Consider the following 8,084-nt stretch of genomic DNA (forward strand, 5'->3'; position numbering starts at 1 on the left):
TCATGACTATCACTATAATATAAGTAATGGCAGAATTAACCAAGGGGGGCTAGGCCATGCCATAGCTAGTCACCCAAAATTATACTTTTCTTTAAAAAATTATACTTTTCTTTATTAGTATCAAAATTGTACATGTATAACATCCTATTTTTTAGACTTAATATGCTTAAGTTTCGAGTGAAAAGCTTAGAAAACCTCTTCAAATGTTTGACTCCGCCACTGAATGTAAGTGTGATTAAAATGCTATTAATAAATACTCATAGTATTTCATCTTAATACAATTTTGCTTATAAAAAAAATTTATTAGTCTACTATTAATTGCACCCATTTGGCATATTCAGATTTCAGAGTGACACGATCTGAGAGTTGTAAGACCCCACCGCACAGAGCTTTCCTACAACTCTCAATTCTCAAAGAAAAACCCCCCGAGAGTCCCGCGCTCCTAGCAGTGGGGTGGGGCCATACCTCCATGTTCAACTACATGTATTTTAATTCCTCTACTTTAATTTCTCTCCTCATTTACACGCTCCAGTTCACTTCAGTTCATTTGTCATACAACTTCACTATTCTTTGCTACTTCCCCATGCACTTTTATCCTTTCTTTTCTCCTACATAGCATGACAGTATATTACTTGGAAGAACGCATAAAATTTATTGCGGTGAAATCATATTTTTCTAGTACTTTGATATTTTTCATTTTTTCTTCAAATAAGTAGAACTATATTATTTCATTTTTTTCTTCTTTATCATGGTATGTAATATATTTGTGCTTAGTTTTGATATTACTTCCTCCGTTCTAAAATGGTTATTGTTTAAGGTAATTGATCAGGGAATGATCAAGCTACCCGTTGACGAGGGGTATGAGAGGGAGGATCTGGACGCGCGGAAGGGCTCCTGAGCTGGTTAAGTCCCGGAAGGGGCTCCTGCAAGGCACTCCGATGCTAAAGTCAGTAAGGGAAGTAGTGAGTATGGAGAGAATACGTTACCTTTCAACAGAAGAGGTGCTCCCCTTATATAGGGGAGGTGGAATTAGGGTTGGAGCCATGCAACGTCATGCATGGCTCGTACGCAGGGCACAACCCGCCGTTGGATTACCTGCGGTACATGCAGAGGAACAGTGATCCAACGGTTTGGGGGCCCCTACGGATCTGTGCCAGCCAACCTACCCCCTAGGGTGGTTGGCCTAGGTCAACCCCTATTCGGGGGGCCCTAGATCTTGTCCTTACCCTAGGTGGTAGGGCACATAAGCAGGGTGTTCCCAGGCTCCCTAAACCATCCCTCGACAGGGACGTTCTGTGGGGTCCGTGGCCGTCCCGGGTGCCCTGTCCGTCCTTGGCCAGGGTTCCCGGAACAGTAGCCCCCTAGCCCTGGTCCACTGTTCTAGCGGGGCAAGGGTTAACATGTCCTATGCTCGTGGCGTTACGGAGGTTCTCAGAATAGTAACTTAAGGATCAAAGATTTAAGCCTTTATTCATTAAGTGTGGGGGGCCGTTAGGCCGTTACATTTAGTATTCTTAGAAGGGGGGTTACTCGCATGGCGTTGTAGCGGAGGTGAACGACTCCTAGATCTCTGTCGAGATCCCTTCTCGCGGCTAGGAGGGGGCCAGCTCGGCTTTGATTTCCTCAGCCGCTCCCTTTTCTTCCCCCTCGCGTTCCGCGGCGGATACTTCCAGTCCCCAAATTAGCATGCTAATCTCTGAGCGGCGCCGGTGTAACTCCCACATTTCTTCCGCCAGCTCCAAGAAGATTAACAGTCCCGCCTTCAGTTGGGGATCGGGCCTCTCTGCTAGAAGTCTGCTGACTAGGGATCTAATCCTATCGGAGGTGGTGGCCTGCGTCTGGTAAGAGTAGTACAGGTTGCAGTCTAAAGCCTCAGCCTTGAGTGTCTTCAGGCAAGCTTCTGTGGGGGTCATTTTAGTTTGAGGGGAGTGTGTAGTATGCAAAGGGGGAACTGCTGTTATTTATATCCGAAACGTTCCTGGAAGGTAACGCCCATTAGTCTTTTCCCAGGAGTTTCTTTAGGGAAACGAATAGGGTATTAAATGCGGTGGCCGGTGGTCAACGCTCGCCTTCCCGTGGTTGTATCTACAGCAACTACCGACCAGAGGCGATCCCGACCGTGGTGGCCCGGTGTTCGGGCGACCGGGTTTCTTGCCGATCAGGTCGCTCCGGGAGGTAACGATTCCGCGGTTTGAATTTGAATAGCTGAAAAGACGTGGGGATAAGGAACGATGTGAGAATCTAGGGCCTAGTGCATTTAATGCACCTGGCGCTTGAGGGGGTACGTGTCGCTTCCGGGCGAGTCGCGTCGCTTCGTGACCTTTCTCCCACGTGCTTTTGGAAGCGTGCGTCGTTTCGTCGTCGCTGCCTCCCTTCTGACGTGGCAGGGGCTGATTGGATGATTCCCCTGGGTTTCCCCAAGCGTCATGATTAGGAAAACCAGGGTTTCCCCCTAGTTTTCTATAAAAGAGGGGGGAAGGACTCATTTGCACCTTCGCGTCCCTGAATCCTCAGAAAACTCTCCCCCTTTCTTCCGCCAGTTGCCGGCGTTTCACGGTGGTCATCCTTTTTCACGCGGTGGTCGTCCGATAGCTCTTTCTGTCTTTCCTCGTAAGTTCTTATCTCTCTTGCTTTTCCTTTTAAGTTTTTTATTTTTTCTTTTCAAGTAAAACGGGTGGCTTGCCCTGGGAGAGTTTCCCCTCCCCTTGTGGCCCCCCTTTGCGGCGGGGAAGAGTCTTTCAGAGGGTCTTCGCCGCCGCACGGTTGCGCTATCCTGCCTAGGGCAAAGATGGGCCCCGGGTGGGTCCTTCTTTGAGCCGATTCAAACAAGCTAGGTGTTGATACGGCATTCTCCCTTGTGCAGGTGTCCTCATGGTGAGGCCCACTAAGAAGAAGAAGGGCAAGGCTGTGGGTGAGGCCCCGAGGGAGGCTTTTGCCTCTAGGCCCCAGGCAGAGGCGCCCAAGAGCAAGAAGATCGATAGGGATAAATTCCCTCATCTGGAGGGGGATGCTGTCGCGTATGATAAATGGTGCCGCACTATCCTTGGTCTCCAGTCGGAGTACGCCAACGAAGACGAGGGTTACTTCTGGAGTCAGAGCTTTATGTCGCAGACTCAGGTCGGCCCTGGCCACATGGCGTACTCGCCGAGCAAGTTGGAGCGGTTGCCCCAAACTCCGCCGTTCGGGGTGTATATGCACATTTATACCATGAAGAAAGTGAAAGTGAGGATGCCGTTCACGGATTTTCAGTGTGATGTCCTTCGTCATATGGCGGTCGCGCCATCGCAGCTTCACCCTGGCGCTTGGGGCTTCGTGCGCGCTTACGAGGTCGCCTGCGTCCTGTTTGGTCAGAAACCGTCGATCCCCCTATTCTTTCATCTGTTCAAGGTGGCCCATACTCAAGGACATGGTGGGTATGGGATTGTAACTCTGAGGTCGGGAAAAGATCTCCAGATTTTCCACCCGTTCGCTGAGTCTTACCGGGATTTCAAAGATCAATTCTTTCGGGTGGCGCTTACCACTCAGCCTCCTTACTGGTGGTTTGAGAGAGCCCCGAGCGGGGCTAGCCGTTCCTGGTTCCCACTGACTTGGAATGCTAAGCACTATGACGTGAAGCTTAGTGCCTTTGGTTTTGCGGCCGGGGCCTTGTCGAAGGGAGACTTGGCAGTCAAGAATCTCCTGGTGGCCGCAATACGGAAGGAAGTGAGGGGAAATCCACCCAAAGAGTTTTGTATCCGGCCGTTGCGTTGTTACGAGCTTTGCACTTTTAGTGTTCGGGAGAACGCGTGCCTATTGCGCGCGAGAGGTAAAGTGTTATTATTATTATGTCCAAGGTAAGGTGTGTCCATCCCGTGATCTTTGCTTGACTAACCGTTCTTCTTGTCACTCTTATGCAGGTGCTAAGATGGAGCTTAACGTCGCTTTGATCGCCGCACTACAAGTGCTAGTTGACGAGAATGAGACCGACAGTGAGGGGGAACATGAGAGCGGGGTTCCTCGAGGTGAGGAAGAAGAACTCGACGATCAGGGCAACAGGTAACCGGGACCAACTCCGTTGGGGGCGGTCAGAATGCTCCGGCCCATGAAGAAGAAACGGCTGACAAGGGGTTGGGGCCCCAGGGTGGCCGGGTGAGCCCCAACCGTCAGCAGGAGGGTTCCCCCGAGAGGGATGAGGGCTGCTCAGAGCGCCAGAGTAAGAAAAGGTGTCACTCATCGGGCGGAGAGAGTCGCTCCCCTGAACGAGCGACTCCAATCGCTCAAGTTCCCTCGCCGAGGTCGATTTCTATGTGGAGCCGCGAGGCAGTGGACACTCCAGAGCATAACGACCAGGTCGATGCGTTGGTGTACAACGAGCTAGACCAGTCGTTCTTGCGCCAGAAGGAACCTTTCAACCTCATGAACTATGCCCTGAAAGCAGTGCTTCAGACTGCCTCTGTCATTCGTCATGTGCAGCAGGGGGTAGTGCTCGACGTGGAAGAGGCCAAGGAGCGGCGAGTGAAGCCGAGAGTAAGACCGCTAAGGTGGAGAAGGAGTTGGCCGGTTCCAAGAAGGAGGTTCAAGAGCTGACTGTTGCCAAGGTGAAACTGCAAGGGGAAGTGCATGATGTGACGGCCAAGGCCAGGCAGTTTGTGGAAAAGCTGGAGCTGAGCGAGAAGGACAATGACTGGCTGCGCGCCCGGGTAGAGAAAGCTGAGCAGGAACTGAAAAACGAGAAGGCTGCTCGTGAGGGAGAACTCAAGGAGATGGAGACCCTTTAAGCGAGGAATGCTGAGCTCGAGAAGAAGGTTGCTAATCTGGGGGCTGAGAGAAAAAAGTTGAGGTCGAATCTTAAAGAGATCCACAAAGCCTCCTTCGACAATGCTTTGGCCCAGCTTGAGGTGGTCCATCCGGGACTGGACGTGGGTCCTCTTCATTATAGAAAGGTTGTACTAGGAGGAAAGATTGGCACGCTGGACGATCAGAAGAGGTTTACCCCAACCTTCCCGGACGAGCAAGCCCCCTGAGATTCTGCTTTTAATTATAGTTTGAACTTGTTTAGCTATTGTCCTGTGCTTGTATAAACTTGTCGTTTTTAATTATCGCTTCGTATTTGTAAGTACTTGTTGTTCTTATTTCTCGTCGCGTGCTTGTAAGAACTTGTTATTTTTAATGTAGTGTCGCGTTCTTATTTCTTTACTCGGTTTACCCGAAAGGAGGGACCTTTAATTATTCCGTGCCCGTGGGTCTTGGTGCCCTATGGGTCTTTAATTATTTCGTGCCCGGCGTGTCTTGGTGCCCTATGGGTCTTAATGCCTGGAGGGTCTTTAATTATTTTGTGTCCGGCGGGTCTTGGTGCCCTATGGGTCTTACTGCCCGGAGGGTCTTTAATTATTTCATGCCCGGCGGGTCTTGGTGCCCTATGGGTCTTAATTCTTTAGTCGTTTGTCGATACGACCGCGTGTCTTGTCGATCCAAATAACTTGAGTTCAAAATAACAAACTACTTCATTTCTGCGCTTAGAGTTCGCGGTTCTAGCCGTGTACAAACTTGGATAAGATGGGTGTGTACCCTTGATTAAAAAAGACTGAATTAAAGGAAAACATAAAGACAGATAGTGGGTGCAGGGTCGGTGATGCCCTATCTGTAGTATCTCCTCAGATTGGTTGCATTCCAGGTGCGGGGGATCTCTTTTCCTGCTAGAGTTTCCAGCTTGTATGCTCCTGTGCCGGTTGCTTCGGTCACCCTATACGGACCTTCCCAGTTGGCTGCTAGCTTTCCGCTCTCGGTCGAACGTGCTCCGATGCTGGCATTCCGGAGGACCAAATCCCCCTGTGGCAAAGGAGCGAGGAACTACTTTCTTGTTGTAGTGAACAGCCGCATGTTGTTTTGCGATCAACTCTCTACAGTTGGCGACAGCTCTTGTTTCTATGAGGGCTTAAAAGTATTTCATGCCCCTGATGTATTAAGTTTGTGCAAAAGTCGCCCCTACTCTTTTTTCGTCTACGTTTGTACCCTCCATGTTTGTAAAAAGTGCAATGAACGCCCCTTGTCTACTCTTGTGTTTCTTTTTTGTGTGGCTAAATATACTTATGAAGTGGTTAATGCTTAAAACAATAAGGGATGGAGAATGAGATGAAGTACACTAGTTTAATTTGGGGATGGGATGAAGGAGATGATGGTTTCAGGGAATTAGTGATTCTGATTTTCCTTTTTTGGGATGTGATATTTGGATGAAGATAGTGAGAATTATCTGGGTTTATGTTTATTGCATTTTGATAAATAAGCATGATACAAATTAAACTATGGGGCGACATCAATAACGGCCACGTCGTCCATTTTTTAACGTCAAAGTGACGGAGTGGCGTTCATTGCACTTTTTAGAAACATGAAGGGTACAAACGTTGACGAAAAAAGAGTAGGGACGACTTTTGCACAAAGTTGATACATCAGGGGCATGAAATGCTTTTAAGCCTTCTATGAGTTGGTCGTTTTGGTCGGGGTCGAATCCAGCCGTTCTCGCGCTCGGTTCGCCTATCTCGGTCGGTATCACTGCTTCTGTGCCAAAGGTGAGGCGGTACGGGCTCTCTCCCGTAGTCGAGTGCGGAGTAGTGCGGTATGCCCACAAGACGTGATCGAGTTGCTCGGCCCAGTCGCCTTTGGCCTTCCCCAACCTTTTCCGGAGGCCTCGGAGGATGACCCTATTGGCTGACTCTGCCTGCCCGTTTGTCTGGGGGTGCTCGACGGAGGTAAATCGCTGCTTGATGTGTAGCCCGTCCAAGAGATCCCTAAACCCTTTAGAGGTAAACTGGGTCCCATTGTCTGTGACTAGGACCCCGGGGACTCCGAACCTACTGACGACGTTCTTGTAGAAGAAGCGTTGTACTCGAGCTGAGGTAATTGTCGCTGGCGGCTCGGCCTCGATCCACTTGGTGTAGTAATCCAGTCTACAACCAAGTGCTTGAGCTGACCGGGGGCTATGTCGAACGGACCTAATAGATCCATGCCCCACTGGTGAAAAGGCCAAGGACTGACCAGAGATGAAAGACGTGCGGGGGGAGCGTTGTGCAGGTCAGCGTGCCTCTGGCATGGGTCACACTGCTTAACATGATCCGCAGCATCTTTCTCCAGGGTGGGCCAGTAATAACCAGCTCGGAGTACTTTTCGGGCAAGGGAGCGTCCACCCGGATGGTGGCCGCAGCTGCCCTCGTGGATTTCCGCTAAGACATAGGCCGCTCTGTCCTTGGGCAAGCACTTGAGAAGGGGGGTGGAGAATCCCCGCTTGAAGAGGTCGTCCTTAATTATAGTGTACCAGGAGGCGCACCTTACCAACTTCTTGGCCTCGGCCTTGTCTTCTGGCAACCATCCAGTTCTGAGGTACTTGAGGATTTGGGACCTCCAGTCTTCATCCATACTGACCGGCATCGTCAGTTGTCCCAATGGGCGACTGGGGTCGGCAACATAAGGGAGGGCTAGGGTTCCTTGAATGACTGTTCCATTCAGGCCGGGTTTCCCGGTGCTGGCCAGTTTGGCCAAAGTGTCAGCGCGATCATTCTGGGCTCTGGGGACGTGGTGGAATTCTACTTTGGTGAAGGACGAAGCCAGTCGTTTCAAATGGGCCAAGTACTTCTCCAGGATGGGATCCTTAGCTTGAGCTTCTCCATTTGCTTGCGAGACGACCAGAAGCGAGTCGCAGCAGACAAGGATCTCCTTTGCTCCCAGGTCTCGGGCTGTGACCAGTCCCGCGATGCAGGCCTCATACTCGGCCTGGTTATTTGTGGTTGGGAAGTTAAAACGGAGGGACTGCTCGACCACCATCCCGGTGTTACTTTGCAAGACGATCCCAGCCCCGCCACCTTCCTTGTTACTCGAGCCATCTATGTTGACCACCTAGGTAATCTCGGCAGGGGGTTCTTCTTCATCTGTAAGCTCGACTAAGAAATCGGCAAGGACCTGTGCTTTAATGGCTCTCCTGGGTTCGTAGCGGATATCATGCTCGGAGAGCTCGATGGACCAGCTAACCATTCGACCGGCCAGGTCGGGTTTATGGAGGACCTGTCGAACCGGCTGATCGGTGCGTACGACGATGCGATGAGCCTGAAAGTACC

Source organism: Lotus japonicus, chromosome 5 (assembly GCF_012489685.1).
Source record: "Lotus japonicus ecotype B-129 chromosome 5, LjGifu_v1.2".
Taxonomy (NCBI): Eukaryota; Viridiplantae; Streptophyta; class Magnoliopsida; order Fabales; family Fabaceae; genus Lotus; species Lotus japonicus.